The 25,840-nt window shown below is 33.3% G+C and overlaps 1 long non-coding RNA gene across 1 annotated transcript; it reads right to left on the reverse strand.

Moving 5' to 3' along the window:
• Positions 1-1,164: 1,164 nt before the first annotated feature.
• LOC126940164 (uncharacterized) lies at positions 1,165-25,840 on the reverse strand. The gene is made up of 3 exons (XR_007720637.1): positions 25,713-25,840; positions 10,674-10,795; positions 1,165-2,183 (listed from the first exon to the last, which is right to left on the reverse strand). It is a non-coding gene; the product is annotated as an uncharacterized LOC126940164 (long non-coding RNA).

Below are 25,840 nucleotides of genomic sequence, written 5' to 3' on the forward strand. Positions count from 1 at the left end.
TACCTTGAATGAAATACTAGCCATATATCAGCTGAGTATTTGCAGAAATTGGTAAATTAATTCTAAATTAATTAATTAATTAATTCTAAAATTCACATAGCAATTAAATAGCCAGGATTGGTAGGACAACAGGAAAAAGAAGTAGAGAACTGATAACAGCAGATATCCAGATATGTGCTTGTGTTGGATAACCAACATCTTCCAATTTTCTAACCTACAGCAGTGACTATAGTTAATAACATTGTTTACTGGATATTTGCTAAAACAGATCTTAAGTGACCTCACCACGAACACACACACACACACGCATGCATACACACACACAAACACACAGTAACTGGGTATGGTGAAGACTGTGTTAATTAATTTGATTGTGGTAATAATTGCACAATATAAATGTGTACTGAATGATGTACACCTTGAATATATACAATTTTTATTTGACAATTATTCCTCAATAAACCTAGAAAATAATCTATAATGAATCTGTAGTAATTAAGAGAGAGTGGTAATAATAACACAAAAATTGTAAATACTCACCAAGGGAGGAGATTACAGAGTCCAGCAATACACACAATGGAATTCCTTGAATGAACTTCTGCTTCAAACTCTCCACTAATTGGTTGGTCCAAAATATTCAGAGACCTGTATTGTAACCCAGGGCACTGATTCCCATTTCTTTCTTTTTTCTCTTATTTCAACAGCTATCAGTGTTGAATTGTGTTCTGAAGGTTCTTTGTGTCTTCTGCTGCCTGCTTCACCTTCACAGGTGTTTCCTCAAGATTCTTTTGATTATCTAATGTTAGCCTGGCTTTTGCATCTCAGGGGACCCAAACTGATACTATAACCTAAGAAAACGTGTGTGTGTTCACATGAAAAATAACCATTGCAGCACACTATCTGGAACATGTATTCTACACCTGTATGTTAAAATGCATGGTGTTACTCCAAATCAAGCCTTTTTAAAAAAAATCATAGTCATTGAGACTAAATTTCACTATAAATCATTAATATTCATAATATTCACCAACTGGTCTTGAATATCAGAATAACGATTATTATATTTGACATACTTGCAATTAATAAAATATTCAATTGATTTTGAAAAGTACTATAAAAGTCTTTTATAGAAATACATTAATTTTGAAGTATATTTGTCTTCTCTTTAAATTTTGAATATTGCCACCATAATTTGTCAGTGTCTTTATCAGAATTACTTGTCATTATTTATTAAGAAAATTACCCTGCCCCATGCTATGGTATGTGGGATAGAAAATAAAGTAGATATGTTGTTAATGGTGTTCTACTATGTCCCATTAATTAGATTAGACTATTTGAGTTATTCCACAATAGTAATTGATTAGCACTTGCTTGTTATTACTCTCAAATAGTTCATGTTAATAAGGATAACATACAAATTGGAAAACTGCAGGAAGTACTGTATTTAGAAATACTACATTTGGTCATAGAATAGACCAGGCTAATCTATGTACAAAGAATTTAAATAAAACAGAGGATCCAATGGATTATATGTTCTAATTATAATGCCTAAAATTTAGAAATCATGTTAATGTTTGCAAGATATTTTCACATAGTATATTGGTTTCCATTGCTGCTGTAATAATTTACCACAAATTTCATGGCTTAAAACAATACCACTTTTTTCTCATAGTTCTGTAAGTGATAAATCCAGTATGCCTTATTAGGTTGTCTGCTCCAGGTCCCATAAGACCAATATAAAGCAAAAATCAAGGTGTCACTCACTGGGTGTCACTGCTATCTGCAGGCTTTGGGGAAGAATCTATTTCCAAGGTTATTCAGGTTGTTGAGAAAATCCAGTTTCTTACAGGAGTGTCATTGATGGCTGTCATCTTGATGTCTGCTACTACACCCCAAGGCTATATGTCATTCCTTCTTCAGTGACCTCCTCCATCTTCAAAGCAACAAGAGCACATTGAATCCTTTTCCTGTTTTGAATCTCTTTGACTTCTTCAGCCATCAGCTGGAAACAAATTCTCTGCTTTTAAAATCTCAAATGGTTAGGCCAGGCCTCTGGGATAATCTCCTATCTTAAAGTCAGCTGTGCCACATAATATATAATCATGGGAGAGATGTCTCTCATAGTCACATGTTCCAGGGATCAGAATTTGTCATCTTGCTGGTGGGGAGGGTTAGGATTCTGCCTGTGATACACAGGTTATCTATGAAGCTGGTACTGTAATTATGACATTATCATTATCACAATTAAACTTTCAGAGACTCAGAGATTGATAACAACTTATATAAATTCTGGTAGTTTGTAATAAAGTTAGCTGACTCTTGAATAAAAAATCTTTGAATAAATTTATTTCCCAAACAGTATTCTTATAAGAACTGAGCTACATAGATACGAAAAAGGAAGACATAAATGCCTCCAATGGTCAATACAGTGATATGGGGCTTCATTTTTGATTTGGTTTTTTATTTTGGTAAAAGATAATCTGTGGAAATAAAGATAAATAAAGATACTATCACATAATCAGAGTGGCAAAGGCTCAATATATATTTAGTTATACAGATTATATGACATAGCAGTCACTAAATATACAGTACATTTTTTTTTTTTGAAATAGAGTCTTGCTCTGTCGCCCAGGCTGGAGTGCAGTGGCACAATCTCTGCTCACTGTAAACTCCGCCTCCCAGATTGAAGCGATTCTCCTGCCTCAGCCTCCTGAGTAGCTGGGATTACAGGCCCGCGCCACCACGCCCAGCGAATTTTTGTATTTTTTTTTTTTGGTAGAGATGGGGTTTCACTATGTTGATCAGGCTTGTCTCGAACTCCTGACCTCGTGATCTGCCAGCCTTGGCCTCCCAAAGTGCTGGGATTGCAGGCGAGAGCCACTGCTCCCGGCCAGTATATAGTAAATATTTGAGCTTATAAATGATTGCATTCAACAAAACATCCAAAAGATTATTCTCAATTATCATTGTAATGGTCTATTTCTCTTGACCTGGCACTACCTAATATATAAGCCATTCCTACATATGATTATTGAGCACTTAAAATACTCTATCAGATATAAAAAGCATAATCAATATTGAAGGCTTGATATGTAAAAACAAAAATACAAGATATTGCATTAATACTCACATAATGATTACATTTGGAGTAATATTTTGAAAATACTAGATAAAATAAATTAGTAAAACTAACTTTATCTGCTTTTTAAAATTATTCTTAATGGGGTTTCTTGAAAAATTCTTAATTACATCTGTGTCACATTATGTATCTATTGAACAATGCTGCTTTAAAACAATATAGCAAGAAACATTCTTCAGGATACGTTTCTTATATATCATTGTATATATAAGAGGAAATGATTTATTTTTCTATTATCTACAGATCACCAAATAAATTATTTATAAATAAATATGTTATTCTTTGCATATGCTCAATTAATTTAAGTTCCTAAAAAATAAAAAGGAATAATCAAAATTTAAAGCTGTAAAAGCTATTTGATTATTAGAATCAAAACAGAATATAAAGCAATGTATCTAGTATAATCTCATTTTGCTCTTGTCTTTGTATTCCAGATCATTCCTCGGCTTGTTGAGCTCATTTCTTCTCTCCTTCTAGGTCTGATAAATTGACCCCAGTGTTCATCTTCTATTAATTCAAAAGAAGCTTTGTGCTTGCATCAGTGCTGCCTGACACAGGGGAAAATGAGAAATGCGGCCATTGATATGCAAAGAAGGGCAATGTGGCTAAACTGAAGAGAGTAGGCTTTTGTCCAGCTACTTCCAAAATGGCTCATTTCAGATTCCCACTTGTTCAACTAAAACAAAATATTAATGAATCTGCTAAATAAAGCTTATAAATGCTGAAGAATTAATAAGGGTGAAATCTGAAGGGCATAAGTATATTTTCTCAATAAATTCTCTTTGACCACTCATGCTCAGGTGTGTGATATGTTACCTCTTGTTTTTATGAATCCTTCCATTGTTGTAAATGGGCTCTGTATAACCTTTTCAGTTAGGAAAGATCAAAGAGACTTTGATAAAATATATTGGAAAGTTACCTATGCTTTAAAATTTAATCAAATGACCAAATGACTAAGCAAGCACTGTTTGGTTAGAAAATAGATTAATGTCAAGAATTATACTGAATGTAGGTAGCTATATCTAAAAAGAGTGATAATACGTATAGTTATGTTGCAAAGAGGAGAAAATAGTTAGATTTCTTAGTTTAAAAGTAATTACCGGTGCTGGATGTCATGACTCACGCCTGTAATCCCAGGACTTTGGGAGGCCGAGGTGGATGGATCACAAAGTCAGGAGTTCAAGACCAGCATGGCCAACGTAGTGAAACCCCACTTCTACTAAAAATACAAAAATTAGCTGGGCATACTGGTGCGTGCCTGTAGTCCCAGCTATTTGGGAGGCTGAGGCAGGAGAATTGCTTAAATCTCCTGGGAAGTGGAGGTTTCAGTGAGCCGAGATGGCACCACTGCACTCCAGCTTGGGCGACAGTTTGAGACTTCGTCTCAAAAGTAATAATAATAATAATAATAATAATAATTACTGGAATGAAAATTTAGTTTCTTAACACATATAGGTACCAACTTAATTGAATAGAATTTTATTTGCTATATTTACCTTTCAAGTGAATATTTTTTTACATAAAAATTTTGTGGGAAATGTTTTCATGCATTAAAAAAGCAATAAAGGTGTAAATTGAAGTGTATATACTTTACGGTAGCTACAGAACAGCTCCATGTAAGTAGTACGAAGAAAGTAAACCTGCACTTATGTTAACTATGCATAGTTTCTTTGAAGACAAGATAATTTACCACACATTTGTCTCTTGGTATTTGCAGGAAATTGGTTGCAGGACCTCTAAATCAAAATCTGCAAATCCTTCAGTCCCTTACATAAAATGGTATTATATTTGCATATAATATACACAAACTCTGTTACAAATTTAAATCATTTCTAGATTACTTATAATACCTAATGCAACATAATGCTATGTAAATAGTTGTTATACTATACTGATTTTTTATTAGTATTGGTTTTTACTGTTATGTTGTTATTTTTATACTTTTTCTTTTATTTTTGATCAAAAGTTGGTTAAATCTGCAAACGCAGAACCTGTCAATTTGGAAAGTCGACTGTACAATATTCAAGCTTCAAAAATGTTAAACAGTGATACTTTTGGAAGATTAGCGATGCTCTGGATTTGTGAAGAATGGAAGAGCATGGTTTTAAACACTTGGATAAATATATTGGTGATATTTAAAATGGAAAATAAAGCATTCAACTAAAATTTTTGGAAAATAACAGACTAATAATCACTAAAGATAAACATAAAAGTAGTGTTTTTTTAAATAAAAGGGAAAAGCGGTTAATTTAATGCAAATCCAGATTTGGTTCTTGAAAGACTCAGAAGCTTGTTATAGCCCTTCTTACTCAAATTGTGAAAATGAATACAAAACTACTACAATCAAATCTAGACAACAAAATAAGTAAATATACAATTAAATATACACAAATATACAATTAAAATTATAAGAGATTACTTGCTATATGTTAATTGTAGGATATTGCTTGCTCCATGGTAATAAATGTGAGCATTTGATTGCCATGTTGAATTTTCTAGGAAAATGAAAAAAATTCAAAGTGAGTTAAACAGAGGTTGAAAATATAAATAAACTGAGAAAAGAAATTTGGTAACTTTTCAAAAAACAAACCTTTGGAAAATAGCTCACTTCATGAAAAAATATTTTTACATCTTAAGGATATATGATTATTGTGCAAGTTTTCATAACATAAAGGAAACAGTATTTGTCTTCAATTATTTTAAAAGTAAATGCACAATTGATGCAAAAACTTAAAGAAATAAAATTAAAGATTTATGGAATTCACATTTATGCCTATAGAATCCAAAATTACATTATTACTAAATATAATTCAATGTGGTATTTGAAACATAATTTACCACATTATATTCCAACTTCTTTTATGTCTGTAGCCAAATAACTATGTATTCATTAAAGAAGTGTTGTTATGTTGTATGAAAACTATAGGATTCTTTTTTTATATTTATTTTTTTAAATAACAAGTAAGCTTTACCCTTTTCTCTTTCTTCTTTCCTGCTGTCTGGTAAGCACATGAGATGGCTAATGCTCCTGTAACCATTTTGTACTAAAAGGTAATTTTGATTATAAAATTACATGGTTTGAGGCTGATAGAACAAACCTGGTTCGATGTTCTCTTCACAGTGCTGATAAATTAGGCTGCTCTTTATATCTCAGTACCTATTTATTTGAGAAAATTAATTTATGTTTCTTTGTGCCATTATTGCTCTATCCTAAACGCAATTCTACAGGTAAATTATCCTGACAGCTTAAATTTAGGTTATCCTTGGAGCATGTCTTGAAGATACTGTAATGATAATGTGCAGGGAACAGTTAAGAAATTAAACTAGTGCTCAAGGTAAAATGTGTAACATGTGAGGAGAATTTGAATAAGTGATATAAGACCAAATTATAAAAATATTATAATTTATTTTCAACAAATATAAAAATATTTGAAAGAATTAGCCAAAATATAATAAAAATGTAATGGAGGAGATTATGAAGTCCTGAACTAAATCAATGGTGTGAGTACTTAAAAAACCTTAGAAAAAATTTGTCAGTAGATGTAAAATTACTAACATTTTGTAATAAGTCAGCTGTATTATATTCTAAATGTATAAAACAGACAAAAATATTAAATATAATCTGTTATACTATAATTTATATTGTTTCTGTAGTTTATGTTGTACAATATCCAATTCCACAGTGTTGCTAGTATTATGTAGATGTAGCATTACTTTATAGGTAATTTTCATAATACATGAAAGTTATGAATCATTAAGGGACATTTTCCTAAGAAAGCCTAAGCAATATATAAAAATCTTTAGAAAGAAATGTTGAAATTTCTGCAGAAGCTGAATTCTTTATATAGTCTTTATATAAGTAATGGCTTCAAGAACTACTCTATTTTTGCCAAAACTTTAACTAAATTTTGGTGCTGACAGTGCAGAAAGTGAAGATGTAAAGCCATTTCTAGTTACAATATCGATTGGTAATGAATGCTATGCCACATATCAAATTCTAAATTTTGATGGAACTGGTCTCTATTGGAAGAATATGCCACCAAACAACCTATAACTCTAAGGAAGAAGCTTAAGTTTTCAAGTTAAAGATGCAGAATATTTAATGATAGTGGTCCCAGACATTATTGCCAATGGAGATCCAACGGCGCTGTTTAAAATAAGATTATTTATGGTTTTGGTTGTGCTCTCATTAAAATTCACATAAGTTTATGTGGTTTGCGAATGATCGATTTTTAGTCGTGTTAAAAGAAAAACTTTAAACAAATTAAATTTTACAGAGTTTAATTGAGCAAAAAACAATTGACTCTCCATGAGTCCATTCTTAACATTGGTTTTGTATGCTCCTAAATACTAATTTCATTACCTTAATTCAGGTTCCTAACACTGCTTAATAAATGGGTTATCATTGGTAATTTGACTTGTGCCATGGAGTTCATCCAAACTGCATATTTTAACAATTTTAATGCTGGCTGATTTCGCATGAAATCTTGCAGGGTATTTCCTTGTATGTAACTGAATTTTGTACCACTCGGGTTAGCAGATTTATGAACCAATCAGTCTCCTGGAGTTTTTTAAATTCTTACTCAAACCAAATGATATGATCTCATAGTTACGGAAAATCTGTACTCAAGAGTGCTTGTCAGTGCCTTTTCCATATTTTCCATGAATCTTTTTGAAGAAATAATACCATAAAATTCTACCTGCTTGTGAAGAACTTCCAGAAACTACATCAGAGTTAAGCAACTAACTGTAGACAACTTAAAATGGTCATAGTTAAAAACACAGTTGACAAGAAAATGTGGTTATTTCCGTGGCCTACAATAATTTAACATAATTACAATAATTATGACTAACAAAATATACCAAGATACGTCAAAATTTTATGAATCTCATACAGCATTAGGACATACATTAATAACATATTCATTGAAACATAACTCAAAAAGGTTAAACATTTTTTCTTACAAAGGCTTAAAATAATCAAAATAGAATCACAGGTCACATGACAAAATAGAATCACGTGACTAAATAATAGCCTTTCATTTAGCCAAAGTGGTAAAAAAATGTTTTAAAAAGCAAAAACTTTTATTCTTTGATAGGAGACTCAATTTTCCAATTGAAAGAGCTGAGGAAAATAGCGAGACAGACTCTGTTTTTCTATCCCTTGTCTCTCTTTTGCTCTCTTTCTCTTTTTTTTTTTTTTTTTTTTTTGCAGTTTACTCAAAATGTGAATAAAAATCTTCTACTGTCACAACTGTGCCACATGAAAATTCTTGTTTAAAAGAGAAAACCAAACTTTCACCTTTGTATTAATGTATTATCAATTCCAAAACTAATTTAATAAACTCTAATAAGCCAATCTCAGTCATTATTTTGACCACACAAGATTTCTAAAAACCTTTTGTTATCTCTTACAAAATTTTATTCTACTTTCTTTCTCTTTCCAACTCTTTATTTTTTATCTATATCTTTTCATTTCTTTAATTTGAAGCAATATTTAAGTAAATTTGAAACTAGAGAAAATTATTTTTTTCAAAATCACACATTGTCATGCTTTTACAACTTTTGTCACCAAAAGGGTAACTTGCTTTGTAATGCACGTTTTGTATATAGAATATTTTATATCTGGTGGTTTTAATTATACACATTAACTACAATTTTAACTCTTAGGAAGCCTAATTTTTAGTGAAAACATAGGAAGTAATTATGTACTGTTTTATATCAGTATTTATAGATGAAAGCCATTTCATAATATTTTAGAAAGACATGTTTCCTTAATGTTTTGCTTATTAACAGATCTAGATATATTTAGTTTTTCTAGATCATAGAAGAATTAGGTGACAAAGTATGTCAGTTGAAACTTATATTTAATAATTAATGTTTCACTAATTACAAATGACTTAGAAATTTTATAATTATCTATTATTTAATTTAATAGAACATGACTTTAAGATTTTAAATTACTGAAAAGTGAAAAATATTTGGAAACTATGACACAGGTACTCTCCCTTATGTCTTCCCCAGTCATTATAGGTCTCAAGTAGCCATATAACACCTAGGATATTTATGGAGGGCAAGGCACATCTGGGTGCTGAATTTACTCACCAGTTATAGCACTTAAGACAGAAGATAAAGCTGTAAAGACTATGTGTGGAGGGTTCAAGCCCTCCCAGCTTGCCCAGGAGGCAAAGTTGGACCATAGAGGAAGGAGTGACAGTGGGTTTGACTTTCCCTTGCAGCTGGTAGTGAATTCACTGAGGACATGTTCCCAGGCCTCACGTTGGCCACCTGTCCTGACCCTAGAATCAAGAAGCTCAATACTGAAAACATAGACTAACAATTATATCAAGCAAGTATCAAAAAGTTTATAGAAGCAGCAGTTTTACGACCTTAAAACACAAAGTAGAGGCAACATAAACCTGCCTAACTGTAAAACACATAGCAGAGACAACATAACCTGTCTAACCAGTAGACACATGCAAAAATGTCTGAATTATATTAAACTGATAACTCCGAAGCCATTTCTATTTTAGTTTACCAAGAATTTCAAAACTATTTCTATCAAGTATTATTATACACAGGTAACACCTATAGAAATATAGACAAACAGAGGCAGATCTTAGCTGTTACAAAGAATTCTCATTTGCCAGTTTTCAAATAGTATTTCTTTTCCCCATTCAGCCTATCAACTCTCAAATGACTTGTTTCCTTGGCCTCAGCAATTGTTAGCTAAACAATACTAAATTTACATTTCTAAAGGGATGATTCAGGTGTTACAAGGTAGAAAATTTGTATCTCAAAAGCACATAGCTGATACTTTAGCTTTAAATATTGCTCAAATATTTGAAAAATCATTTATTCAAATCATGGAAAAAGGTAGTGCATAAAGGCCCAGTTAAAATGAGATGGCTGAGAGAAGCATCTTGAACAAAGGTAGGACTTTTATGTCAATTTCAAACAATGGTAAGAATTTCAACCCAGTCTTCCCTCTTTGGCACCCTTACAAAGTAAAATTTTCTTTACAGTTGCAAATTTCTTTTAAAGAAGGATTTCAAGACAGGTAAATGTCAGAAAGGTATTTTGGAGAACTGTTTATTTCAATAGGTGGTTTTCTTTAACTTAGCTACTGTTTCCTTAACAAAAAAAAAAAAAAAAAAAAAAAAGGCTCCGGATAGAGTCTACTAAAACATAGGGCAAATAAAGCATTCTTTATGCCTGGACTCAGCATGGATCTCAAGAAATTTCAATAAACACAGCAGATAGATTATAAAAAAAAAAAATTCCTGTGAATTTCTGAGAGATAGAATCCACACCTCTGCAATATTGCCATTTACTGCCACTTTCTGTCTGACCCAGTCAGACAACTGAGGCCTGTAATGGGATCCAATCCAGCTATTCATCAAATCCATCTAATCCTGGATCTAGCCTAATTTTTGTTGAAACTTCCAAACCCATTTCAGATTTTTAAAAAATTATTCAAACAAGCCTAAGATACTCAAAACATAAATTGTTGAGCTTGGAGACAACTACTTACCCATAATCCTTAGTTGCTGGGAGAGAGTAATGGACACAATGGGTCCAGCGAACACCTTGCTTGGTCTTAAGGCTCCTGTGAGTCTCTAGAAACTCTAGTCCAGATCCAACTTCTGACACCATCTGTTAAAAGAGAAACTTTAGACAAATTAAATTCAACAGAGTTTAAAACTCTTTTATGCCTAGTGTTCTATTACTGGAATGCTAAGCGTATGGGAATTATTTATATCTTACTGCTCAAAGTCATCATCAAGGTCTGATTGCAAAACTTCAAAAAATTGCAACCTCATGCATAAATGGGTTAACTGAACAAAGAATGATTTGTGAATCAGGCAGCCTTCTGAAACAGAATAGATTCAGAGAGACTTTAGCTCTGCCAGTCGGTTGAAGAGTTACAGAAAAAAAGAGGAAAGTGATGTGCAGAAAATGAAACTGAGGTACAAAATAATGACTTTTCTTCATGAAGTAAGGCTTTGTTTATATTTTTCAATGATATTAAGAAAGTTTGTGAGAATATTTTAAAAGGCAGCCAAACAAGCAACAGCACTTGATTCTTGAAAATTACATAAAACTCTTCCCTTCTCGTAATTGGATTCTATTTTAAAATAAACTATATATAAAACATATCATAATTTATTGACTCATTTTTTAGAAAAAAAACCGTAAAGAATTGTGTTTACTTAAAAAAATCATGGTACCCATCAACCTGTATCAAGCAAATGTCTTTATAAAAATTGTGTTGCATTTTGAAGAAAAATAGTTGTGTGCATGCATGTGTGTGTGTGTATACAAAGATACTGATTGATGATTCAAATAACTAGCAGGAATTTTATCTCTATGTCAAGGATATTACTAAAAACACTTCTGATGTCTAAAAAGTGAGACAATAGCTATTTAAATTAGCATTAGTCATTCCAACAGGTAATGCTTGAAAAGTAACCACTGATTAATATGCTGCTTTCTTACGTGTCTAATAATTTGATCAATGAACTTTTTCTTCTGAGTATGAAATGCATTTTTATTAAAAAATTAAAGGGTAACTAACTACTAATTTTGTTTAGAAACACAAAACTGATTTGTTACTCATCTGAAAGACTTTAGAGATTAAATTTGAATAAAAACAAAATCATAAGGTTCTTCTTTAAAAAGTACAGGGAGTTGAAGTTATACATGAGACTCAAAAATATTTTGATATTTAATTTCTCAAGGGATGGTAGTGACTCATGTATAATTTCCTTTTTACAAATCATTATTATTCTTGGTAATCAAATCAACATATGGTACATTATTGAAATAGTTTTTATAAAGCTATTTGTCTTACACTAACAAAACATTTCGATATGATTTATTTGTGTAATATCTTTCCTAGCTAATTCTTACAGTATTTAGTATCATCAATGTTTTGTATATTTCACTAATCAAAACATGACAAATAGCATGCAGTATTTAGCAAAGCTTAATATTGTAGCAAACATACTCTATAGGGAATATGTCCATTTTATAAGTTGTCATACATAACATTGCAACTAAAATGATAGATTTTATGTACTATTTGTTTTCCCATAAAAACCCAAGAAATTCTTGATGTCAGAAGCTTTTATTTTTGAAAGTAGTAAAAGGTGATAAGCCATTTCGATTTGAAATTTGTTTCCCAAAAATTGTAATCCTCACATCAAGTAAAGAAATATTTGAAAAAATTGAAAATTAAAACAGTGGGCATCTGTATTAGTCTGTCCACATAGTGCTAATAAAGACATACCTGAGATTGGGTAATTTATAAAGAAAAGAGGTTTAATTGATTCACAGTTTCACAGAGCTGGGGTGACCTCACAATCGTGGCAGAAGGTAAATAAGGAGCAAAGCCATGTCTCACATGGAAGCAGGCAAGGGAGCTTGTGTAGTGGAACTCCGCTTTATAAAACCATCAAATCTTGTGAGACTTATTCACTATCACAAGAACAGCACTGGAAATACCTGCCCCCATGATTCAGGTATTTCCCAGTGGGTCTCTTCCACCACATGTGGGGATTATTATAATTCAAGGGGAGATTTGGGTAGGGACGCACAGCCAAACCATACCATTCTACCCCTAGCCCCTCCCTAATCTCATGTCGTCACATTTCAAAACCAGTCATGCCTTCCCAATAATCCCCCAAAGTCTTAACTCATTTCAGCATTAACTCAGAAGTCCAAGTCTAAACTCTCATCTGAGACAAGGCAAGTCCCTTCTGCCTATGAGACTGTAAAGTCAAAAGCAAGTTGGTCACTTCCTAGACACAATGAGGGTACAGATATTGAGTAAATACATCCTCTTCATATGGGAGATATTGGTCAAAATGAAGAGGCTACAGACCCCATGCAAGTTCAACATCCAGCAGGGAAGCCAAATCTTAAAGCTCAGAAATGATCTCCTTTGACTCCATGTCTCACTACCAGATCATGCTGATGCAAAAGGTGGGCTCCCATGGCCTCAGGCAACTCCACTCCTATAGCTTTGCAGGGTACAGCTCCCCTTCTGGCTGCTTTCACGGATTGGTGTTGAGTGTCTATTACTTTTCCAGGTGCACAGTACAAGCTGTTGGTGGATCTACCATTCTGGGGTCTGGAGGACAGTGGCCCTCTTCTCAGAGCTCCACTAGGCAGTGCCACAGTGAGGACTCTGTGTGGTGGCTCCCACCCCACATTTCTTTTCCACACTGTCCTAGCAGAGCTTCTCAATGATGTCATTTCTATACATCCTCTGAAATCTAGACAAAGGTTTCCCAAACCTCAATTCTTGACTTCTGTGCACCCATAGGCTCAACACCTCATGGAAGTTACCAAGACTTGGAATTTGCATCCTCTGAAGTCATGGCCTGAGCTATACCTTGGCACCTTTTAGCCATGGCTGGAGCAGCTGGGAGGCAGAGCGCTAAGACCCTAGGCTGCACACAGCAGGGGGTCCCCTGACCTAGCCTAGGAAACCAATTTTCCTCCTAGGCCTCTAGGCCTGTGATGGGGGAGGCTGCTGCAGAGGTCTCTGCTATGCCCTGGAGACATTTTCTCCATAGTCCTGGTGATCAACATTTGACTTCTCATTACTTGTGCAAATTTCTGCAGCTGGCTAGAATTTCTTCTCAGAAAATGGGTTTGTCTTTTCTACTCCATCATCAGGCTGCAATTTTTTGAAACTTTTATGCTCTGCTTCTCTTTTTAACATAAGTTCCAATTCCAAACCACATCTTTGTGAATACATAAAGCTAAATGCTTTTAACAGCACCCAAATCACCTCTGTAGGATACCCTAAATCATCTCTTTCAATGTCAAAGTTTCACAGACCTCTATGGCAGGGGCAAAATGCAGCCAGTCTCTTTGCTAAAACATAGCAAGGGTCACCTTTATTCCAGTTTCCAGCATGTTTCTCATCTCCATCTGAGATGAGCAGCATTTGGTCAAAAAGCCATTTAGCAAGTATCTAGGAAGTTCCAGTCTTTCTCACATAATCCCGTCTTCTTCTGAGCCCTCCAAACTATTCCAATCTCTGCCTGTTACCCAGTTCCAAAGTCATTTCCAAATTTTTGGGTATCTTTACAACAGCACCCCTCTCTACTGGAACCAATTTGCTGTTAGTCTGTTCTGACGCTGCCAATAAAGACACACTGAAGACTGGGGAATTTATAAATAAATGAGGATTAATTGACTCACAGTTCCACATGACTGAGGAGGTCTCACAATTGTAATAGAAGGCAAAGGAGGAACAAAGTCACATTTTACATGGTAACAGGGAAGAGAGAGAATGCACAGGGGAACTCGCCTTTATGAAACCATCAGATCTGGTGAGACTTATTCACTATCATGAGGACATTACAGGAAAAACCCACCCCCATGATTTAATTACCTTCCATCTTGTCCCTTACATGACATGTGGGGATTATTACAATTCGAGGTGAGATTTGGGTGGAGGCACAGAGCCAAACTATGTTAGTATCTGTGTCAGGACTACATAAATATCTCAAAATTCACTAGGGAATGGATTATAGTCATATACTAGTGGAATAGAAAATAGTAATATGTTTACATTTCAATTTAATAAACATTACTCTTCAGAAAAGTTTTCATATATAGGAAAAAAAGATACTATAAAGTTTCCCATACCACATGTCATTTTCTCTATCAATGTCCTACAGTAGTATCAAACATTCATTACAATTAATAAATCAATATTGATGTGTTATTATTAACTAAGTTCACAAGTTATTCAGTTACTCAGCTTTTCATTGTGTCTCTTTTCTGGAACCAGGGTTGCGTTTAGATTTCCACATTACCTTTAGACATATGGTCTCTTAGACTCCTCTTGGCTATTATAGCTTCTTTGATTTTTCTCATTTTTGATAATTTTGACAGCTTTTAGGTGTACTAACCAGGTATTTGTAAAATGTCCCTCAATTAATGTTTCTTTAATGTTTCTAATACGATTAAACTAGAGTTCTAAGTTGTAGGAATCACAGAGGTTAAGTGTTATTTTTATCTAATTCTGTCAAAGCTGCATGACATCAGTGTGATGTGATGGTTGACTTTGACCACTTAGCTGATAAAGTGTTTGTCTTATTTTTTAGTGTAATGTCCCTCTTCCCCTTACTGTACTCTTTGGAAGGAAGTCATCATGTGCAATCTACATTTAAGGAGTGGAAACTTGTGCTCCTCCTTGAGGGCAAACTCTCTACATAAATTATTAGAAGTTTGTCTCTTTTTTCCATGTATTTATTTATTGAGTGCTTGGTTTTGATTATGTATTTATGTAAACATGGTTCATGGGTATTTATGTTACAATTTGGGTTAAAATTCAACATTACTTAATTTTCTTGCTTAGTTTTTTTCCTAGTTCTGTTCTTTGGGAGCTCATTTGGCAGACTCTGGTCTCCTTGATACTTTTCATTGTGTGGTTGTTTGGTTTGGTTTGGTTTGTTTGGTTTTCAGCACTTCCATTTTTACCCTAAGCTCAACTTCTACATTTTCTGTTCCAGCCCGAGAATCAGACATTTCTCCAAGGAGTCTTTTGGCAGCCTTTTTGAATGAGGCTATCTTTCCTGGATTCTTGAATTAAAGAATTATATTAGAGACCAATATTTGAGTTTATTGCTACTAGGGTGTTGCTAGTTCTTTCAGAAAACCATTCAAAAAATATATTTGTGTATATGCTATGTGTATGTGCATTTTGCAAATATTTTTGCATATAACCATCTGTCTCCACATTAAGCTACCTGAGTTTAAACAGAGATATCCAACTTTAATGTATCACCTCATGGATATTACCATATAGCCTCTATGTAACTTTTAACTCAAACAATGAGAAACTTGCTTCCCACCATTAGCCATCTATTTACACTGATGTTATGACAAAATAAAAGCAATAGAAGTAAATGTATGTTGTGAAAATCCAGGAGAACAAGAAAAAGAATCTGTAGAGTTTCTTCTCCAACATCCTCAGAAAACTAAAATCATCCACTAAAAGATTATTTTTTGCACTGAAAGAGAAGATACTCTTTAAATATGAATCCATTTCAAATTGGTAAAATAAACAGACATGAAATTAGAAGAGCCATGAGTATAGAATGTTTTTCCATTTATGTTGTCTATTTCTTTCAGCAGTGCTCTGTAGAGATGTTTTATCTCCTTTTTACAGTTAGGCGGATTTCTGAGTATTTTAATTTTTGTGGCTATTGTAAATGGGATTGCATTGTTGATTTGGTTCTTGGCTTGAAAATTGTTGGTGTATAAAAATGCTAATCATTTTTGTGCATTGATTTTGTTTATCAGTTCCAGGAACCTTTTGGAGAAGTCCTTCGGGTTTTTTAGCTATAGATCATGTCATCAGCAAAGAGAGATAATTTGGCTTCTTTTTCTGCTTGGATGCCTTTTATTTCTTACCCTTGCCTAATTGCTCTGGTTAGAATTTCTAGTACTATGTTGAATAGCAGTAGTGAGAATGGGCATCGTTGTCTTGTTCTGGGTCTTAAGTGGCATGCTTCCATCTTTTGCCCAGTGTGATATTATCTATGAGTGTGTTAAAGATTGTTTTTATTAGTTTGAGGTATTTCCTTGGATATCTAGGGTATTGATGGTTTTTATCATGAAGTTATTTTGAATTTTATCAATAGCTCTTTCTGCATCTATTGAGATGATAATATGGTTTTTGTTTGTAATTCTATTTATGTGGTGAATTTCATTTATTGATTTTCATATGTAGAACCAACCTAGGATCTCAGGAAAAAAACCTACTTGATCACAGTGAATTAACTTTTTGATGTGCTATTGAGTTCACTTTGCTAGTATTTTGTTGAGGACTTTTGCATCCATTTTCATCAGAGATATTGGCCTATGGTTTTCCTTTTTCACTGTGTCTTTCCCTGTTTTGGCATCAGGGTGATGTTGGCTTTTTAGCATAAGTTAAAGAGAAGTTTCTCCTCCTCACTTTTTTGGAATAGTTTCAGTAGAATTGGTACCAGGTCTTCTTCGTACATCTGGAATAATTCAGCTGTGAATCTATCTGATGCAGGGATTTGTTGTTGTTGTTAGATTTTTTTTTTTTGAATTAGTGATTCAATTTTGGAACTCAATGTTGGTATGTTAAATATTTCAAATTCATCCAGATTCAATCTTGGGAGTTTGCGTGTTTCCAGGAATAAATGTTTAATTTTAAATCTAAAATATGACCATAAGTCAGAATGAAGATAGAATAATAACCATTTACATATTTTATTTACTGCCAATATAGAAATAATGAAACCAAAATATTGGAAAATAAGAGACAAAACAGGAAAAAAATACATTTATTGATTATGATATAAACAATAATATGAGGCAAAGTATATCAATAAAAATGTATAAGCTAAAAAAAGATTAATAGAAACAGTTGACTACACATATTAAAATGGTTTAAGAGTAAAGCTAACAAGTATACTTAAAATACAAACATTTATACTTTTAGATAAAATTTAAACATTGGAATAATTATATTCTCTAATGAGTAAATGTAAAAGTCAAATCACCAATTTAAAACATTTAAAATGTCTTAAAGGGAGGAACCCAAATAAATGTTATTTCTATGAGAGTCAACTAAAACAGCGTGTTTAAATGGAAATAATGACAAGACAAATAAAACCAAGAAGAAAATCAGCATTTGAGTACCAGGCAAAAGAGAATCAGGCAAAAGTTTCAACTGGGCACAAATTTTCTTGAGCAAAGTCCAGGGGACAAGCAGAAGATGCTACAGATATGAGCGAGTACAGGAACACAGGGGCTGCCACCGATGGAGTGGGCAGGTGTGAAGGGGCTGGGTGCAAAAGCCATGTTTGCTTTCTCAGTGAGGCTTCTCACAGCCTGAGGCAAGGTTTGAGCAAAGTGCCGCTGGAATGAGACGGACCTTGCCAGCTGCATGGGAGCCGGGTGAGACGTCTCACTACTGGCTATTTCTCACTTCCCTGGTGAACTATATAATACAGAAGAGGTGGCCAAGGTCGCCTAAGAAACATAAACTCCATTGGCCTGAGAACAAACCCCCACTCTCCATAGTGGCCAAGGTAAGCCCTAACCAAGAAGAGTTTGAGCCTAGATCTGCCTAACCCTGCCCCTATCTGATGGAATTTCCATTCCAGACTTTGTAGCTGTGCACAAAACATAGATACTCTTGGGAGCTTAATGGCACTGCCCATTGACAGAGAATTCAAAATATTTACCCTGGCCATCTTAAGTCAAGCTTAGGGTCCCCTACTACTATCATAGTTGGTGCTCTGTTGAAAGTACCTCTTCTTGGCTGGAGGCCAGTCAACTGAAGACATTACTGCACTCATGATAGAATAACCAAGATCATAGAAAAGAAAAGACAATACCTAATTCCATTGCCTGCAACATCCTGGCTAACCAGAGTTCCTGAGTGTGTCCACATGACAACTTCACTGCTAGTATAACCAGCATTCAAGAAAGACAGCACACAAAATACTCTCACAGAGTCTACTTCACTTCCCTGCCACCTCTACCAGAATAAGTGCTGGCATCCATGGATGGGAGGCCTAAAGACAGATCACATCACAAGACTCTTTGCAGATATCCCCCAGCACCATCCAAAGCCTGGTAGCCTCACTGGGTGGCTAGACCCCAAAGAGTAATAACAATTACTGCAGTACAGCTCTCAGGAAGCCCCATCACTAGGGGAAGGAGGAGAGCATCACATCAAGGGATCAACCCATGGGACGAGAATCTGAACATCAGGGCTTGAGTTTCTGAACTCTCCACTGAAATAGTCTATCCAAAAGTGAAGGAATCAGAAAAGTGATTCTGGTAATATGACAAAACAGGGTTCTTTAATACCCTGAAAAGATTACATCAGCTCCCACCAACGGATCCAGAGCAAGAAGAAATCTCTGAATTGTCATATAAAGAATTCAAATGGTTGCTAATTAAACTACTCAAGGAGCTACCAGAGAAATGTGAAAAACAACTTAAATTTATAAAAAAAAAAAAAAATACAGGATATGGTTGAAAAATTCTCCAGAGAGACAGATATCATAAAGAATAAAAAAATCACAACTTCTGAAAATAAAAGACACACTTAGAGAAAAACAAAATGCAGTGGAAAGTTTTAACAGTAGGCTAGATGTGAAAAAAAGAACTTCAGAGCTCAAAGAGAAGGCTTTTAAATTAACCCAATCAGACAGAGACAAATAAAAAAATTTAAAAATGAACAAAGCCTCCAAGAAACTTGGGATTATGTGAAATGGCCAAAGCTAAAAATAATTGTTGTTCCTGAGAAAGATGAGGAAAATGGTGTTCCTGAGAAAGGTTAGATATCTAAAAGTTTGAAAAATGTATTTGAGGAATTAATTGAGGAAAACTTGCCTGGTCTTGCTAGAGATCCAGACTTCCAAATGCAGGAAGTTCAAAGAACCACTGGGAAATTTATTATAAAAAGATAATCACTTAGGCATAAAGGCATCAGGTTATCTAGAGGCATGACAATGGAAAGAACATTAAAAGCTGTGAGACAAAAACATCAGAAAACATATAGAGTAAAACATATCAGATTAACAGTAGACTTCTCATCAGGGATCTTATAAGCCAGAGGTATCAGGGTACCGTCTTTAGCCTACTAAAACAAAATAATTGTCAGCGAAGAATTTTGTACCCAGCAAAACTAAACTTCATAAATGAAGGAGAGATAAAGTGTGTTTCAGAGAAACAAACGCTGAGAGAATTTGTTGCTACTAAACCAGCACTGCAAGAAATTCTAAAAGAAGTTTTAAATCTTGAAACAAAACCTCAAAATATACGAAAATAGAACCTCCTTAAAGCATAAATCTCACAGGGCCTATAAAACAAAAGCAAAATGACAAAACAAGGTATTAAGGTAACAACTAACATGATGAATGGAACATTACATCACTTCTCAATACTAGCATTGAACATAAACGGCCTAAATTTGCCACTTGAAAAATATATAATAGATGAAAATCCATCAACCAAGTATCTACTGTCCTCAAGAGACTCACCCAACACATAAGAACTCACTAAACCTGTGGTAAATATAAAGATATTCCACACAAATTGAAACCAAAAGTGAACGGATATCATTTCCTATATCAGGCAAAGCAGACTTTAAAGCACCAACAGAAAAAAAAAAGAGGGACATTACATGATGACAAATGGATTAGTCCAATAGGAGAAGATCACAGTCCTACATATATATGCACCTAAAACTGGAGCTCCTAAATTTATAAAACAATTAGTAACTAGATCTAAGAAATGAGCTAGATGGCAACACAATACTGGGGGGGGGGGGGGCGTATTTTAATACACTACCAACAGCACCAGAGAGGTCATGAAGACAGAAAGTCAAGAAAGAAGCAATGGACTTAAACTATACCTTAGAACACATAGATTTAACAAATATTTATGGAAAATTCTACCCAAAAACTGCAGAATATACATTCTTTTCTTCAGCACATAGAACATTCTCCAAGATAGACCATATGATATTTAACAAAACAATCTCAACAAATTTAGAAAATTAAAATTTTATCAAGTATTTTTCCAGACCACAGTGCAATAAAGCTGGAAATTAACTCCAAACAGAACCCTCAAAACTATACAAATACATAGAAATTAAATAATCTGCTCTTGAATGATCTTTGGGTCAGCAATAAAATCAAGATGGAAATTTAAAAACTTCTTTAAGCTGAATGATAGTGACAAAACGTATCAAAACCTTTGAGATACAGCAAAAGTAGTGCTAAGAGGAAAGTTTATAGCATTAAATACCTATATCAAAAAGTCTGAAAAAGCACAAGCAATCTCTACAAATTCAATGTAATTCCATCTAAGTACTATCACCATTCCTTACAGAACTAGAAAAAAACCCACAGAACTAGAAAAAACCCACAGAACTAGAAATCATATCTGGAGTCATCACATTACCAGACCTCAAACTTTACCACAAAGCTGCAGTTACAAAAACAGCATGGCACTTGTATAAAAAATAGGCATGTAGACCAATGGAACAGAATAGAGAATTCAGAAATAAAGTCAAATAGTTACAGCTAATTGATCATCGACAAAGCAAACAGAAACATAAAATGTAGAAAGGACACCCTATTCATTACATGATGCTGAGATAATTGGCAAGCCACATGTAGAAGAATAAAACTGGATCTTCATGTCTCATCTTATTCAAAAATCAACTCCAGATGGACAATAAACTTGTATCAAAGACTTGAAACCATAACAATTCTAGAAGATACCATTGGAGAAACTCATTAGCTTAAGCAAAGAGTTCATGACCAAGAACCCAAAAGCAAATGCAACAAAAACAAAAATAAATGGGTAAGACTTAATTAAACTAAAAGTCTTCTGCACAGCAAAATAAATAATCAGCATAGTAAGCAGACAACCCACATAATGGGAGAAAATATTGAAACGTATACATCTGACAAATGACTAATATCCAGAATCTACAAGAGACTCAAACAAATCAGGAAGAAAAAAAATAAATAATCCCATCAAAAAGTAGGCCAAGGACATGAATATACAATTCTCAAAAGAAGATATACAAATGGCTAACAAACATATGAAAACATTCTCAACATCACTAATTATCAGGGAAATGCAAATCAAACCCACTGTGAGATATCACCTTACTCCTGCAAGAATGGCCATAATATAAAAAAAAAAAAAAAAAGATGTTGGTATGGACATGGTGAAAAGGGAACACTTTTACACTTCTGGTGGGAATGTAAACTGGTACAACCACTATGAAAAATGGTATGGAGATTCCTTAAGGAACTAAAAGTAGAACTACTGTTCAAAACAGCTGTCTCACTACTGGATATCTACCCAGAGAAAAAGAAGTCATTCTATGAAAAAGACACTTGCACATGCACGTTTATAGCAGCACAATTTACAATCACAAAGATGCGGAACCAGACTAAATGTCCATTGAGCAATCAATTGATAAAGAAAATGTAGTATACATACAACATGGGATACTACTCAGCCATCAAATGAAACAAAATAATGCCATTTGCAGCAACCTGGATGGAATTGGAGACCATTATTCTAAGTGAAGTAACTCAGAAATGGAAAACCAACATCATATGTTTTCACTCATAAGTGGGAGCCAAGCTATGAGAATGCAAAGGCATAACAATGATATAATGGACTTTGGGGACACCGAAGGAAGGGTAGGAGGGAAGCTAGAAATAAAAGAGCACACATTGGGTACAGTGTATACTGCTTGGTGACAGGTGCATGAAAATCTCAGAAATGGTCACTGAAGAACTTATCCATATAACCAAAAACCACCTGTTTCATGAAAACTATTGAAATAAAAAATTATAAAAAAATTAAATGACCTAAATTCCATATTGCAGGGCAACAAATAGAAAAAACTTTATATTCAAATAAGTGAGTGCTATACAGTATTTAACTTTCATTTTTTAATTGACAAATAAACATTACGTATATTTATGGTGTAAAAAAGTTACAAAACTTATGAAAAAATAATAAATACTTTAAATTTTATATTTTAGTATATAGTGATAATTGTAGGATAATTCATGGCCTTAAATATAAATAAAATTGTATGAAAAAATTAAAATAAAACAATAAAAGTAATTTGAAAAATAAAAACCAAACAAAAAACACACTTAAACCCCAAAGTTTTACAATCTTACGAAGCAAACATTTAATAAATATGTAATCCCCCAAATACATTAATTTTTCCACAACATCAGAAATAAGGGTTTTTTTTTTCCTGTATAACCAGTATGACATTGATATGGTTTGGTTCTATCAACGGTGTTCCCACCCAAATCTCACCTTGAATTGTAATAATCCCCATGTGTCGATGGTGGGATCAAGTGGAAGTAACTGGATTATGGGGGCTATTTTCCCCCATGCTTTTCTCATGATAATGAGTAAGTATCATGAGATCTGATGGTTTCATAAGCATCTGACATTTCCCCTGCTTGCACTCACCCCTTAGGGCTGCCCTGTGTGAAAGGCGTCGGCTTCTCCTTTGCCTTCCATCATGATTGTGAGTTTCCTGAGGCCTCCCAAGCTATAGGTAACTGAGTCAATTAAACGTCTTTCCTTTATAAATTACCCAGTTTTTGGTATTTCTTCATAGCAGCATGAAAACAGACATTGATATCTAAACCACTAATGATAGCACATGAATATGAAAATTACAAACCAATATCACAAATGCAGATCAATTTAAAGTTCTTAAATAAAATATAAAGTAATAGAGTGAAATGTATGAATTAAATGATACAATATGACAATATGGGAAAAAGGTTTATTACTAGGGACCAAGTTTATTTCAATGTTAGGAAAATCATTAATTTATCATATCAATAAACCAAAGGTGAAAATTTTATGGTTATCTGTATACTGATGATAACACATTAAACACCCAATATCAATTTCTGATTAAAATCCATTAAGGAAAAAGGGGTTGATGAATATTTATTTTTCACAATTACATCTTATATTTTAGTAATAAAACACCATTTCCCAAATGTGCCATGAATCTAAATATTAAAAATTGAACACCCGCAGACATGTGTGTGTACAAGAAGAAAATATAAGTGAATTCATCATGCTAATCTGAATATACAGAACTGTTTTTAATAAGGATACCAATATAAAAGGACATAAAATAAATGACTTATAACTTGAAATTAGTTTTTACAATTTTTAACATGGGCAAAATGCAATTAAAAAGTCAAAGGACAAATGCCAAACAAACACCTGCAACATTAATCACAAATAATATACCATATCAACAATCCTCAGCATCCTACAAATGTTGAGGGGAAGAAATAGAAACGTTGCAGAAAAATTGGAACATATAATAATAATTCACAAAGTATGAAAATTGCTTGTTAATATAGGAAAAATTTCCAACTTTATAAATAATAAGAGGAATAAAAATTAAACATATCCTGAGCAACTCTTTTTCATAGTTGATCAAAAATAAAAGTGCAACAGTATGTTTATTTGGGAACTAAGCACTCGTATATTGCTTTAGAAATGCAAAATGTTTTAACCTTATGCATTTAAATTTGATATCATCTAATAAATCTGTAAATATTTTATCATTAAATCCAATCATCTTCAATAGGAAACACATCTGCATGATGATACTCATTGAAATTTTATTTGTAAAATAGTACAAAAAAAGAGCATATAAAATGTTTGACATTTTATGTTAAAGAAAGGAGAAATAAGAAAACATTCATTTATCTGCATATTTTTATAAAAAGAAATGCAGGAAGGATAAACCAGAAACTAATTAAATTGGTTACCAACATGGATAGGTAGGAGCAGAGTTGAAAGGATTGAGGGAGAAATACATAAATGAAAACACTTTTCTTATACATAATTTTATTTTGGGGATCATATAAATTTCTTACTACTCAATAAAGTAACAAAATATAAAATACGGTTATAAAAAGGACAGATGCTATATTTAAAATTATTTTTGCTCTGGTATGTAATCTCCAAGTGAAATTTATCATTCCAAAATGCTCAGCTTTAGTCCAAGATTTGGTATTTTTATTGTATAACTCTTCATTTTAAAACCTGTCTAAAAACTGAAGTACAGACTATATTTATATTACGCAAAGTCTATGGTGGCTCAATTTAAGGCATCTGGAAGTGTTTTACTTCCCAGTCTCATTATTAAAGACTACTCCTATCATGTTGACTAAAAGTAACATTGGTCATTTTTCATTGAAACTCTCCTGTCAAGCACACAAACACACCAGAATATAACAAAATATGTTTCATAGCTCAATTGAAAGCATTCTGTAAAATCAGTTGCTTATCAATTTTGGGGCATTGACTTTTTACAAATTAATGTTTAACTTTTGATTCTAAAAATATGCACAAAAATTTAATATGATATTATTTTCCCCTTGCCTAGCTGCATAAATGTGCATGGTTCTTATTTTTTCCTTTGAATGGATAGAAGCAGCATAGATTCTATCATATTTACAAACCTCAAGACAGTATTAAACATGATAAACAATATTGCTGCATTTAAAAATGGCCTTGTTGAGGCCGAAAAGGAACTAGATATAATTAAGACCTTCTTTCTTGGTCACTGCTTAATATAAAGCTTTATTTTTCCATCTCTGTGTTTAATATGGGAATAGAAATAAAGTGAGATAAACAAATATTAATGAAGCCCTTAAGCAAATAGTGGAGGTGAAAAGTTCGACAAGCAATAAAAAACCTGATATTGAGGAAAAAGGATAAGTGAAAATGAATGTTTATCTACATGTCATCTTGGATAGATAGAGTCTATCATTCATAATACTGAGAGCTCTAGTTCAGGTTTCACATGAATTTTACTTTCTATGATAGCAAAAAGCTCTGTTCCATAATCTTGGACATTTTCAAGTATGTACATACACATACACATACACACATTTTAAAGTTAGATAGGCAAACAATTCTGTAACAATCAATTAACATTTATTTTAGTAACTCTTAAGCTCACCATTCTGCTCTCATAGCTGAACGCAGTGGGGTATCAGTGATATGAAATATCATTTCTTTTCAATCCCAACAAAGTAGAAGATAGCACGAGTAAAACATCAAGCCACCAGAGCTAAGGAGAATGTTTTG

Source organism: Macaca thibetana, chromosome 17, assembly GCF_024542745.1.
Source record: "Macaca thibetana thibetana isolate TM-01 chromosome 17, ASM2454274v1, whole genome shotgun sequence".
In the NCBI taxonomy this organism is placed as follows: domain Eukaryota; kingdom Metazoa; phylum Chordata; class Mammalia; order Primates; family Cercopithecidae; genus Macaca; species Macaca thibetana.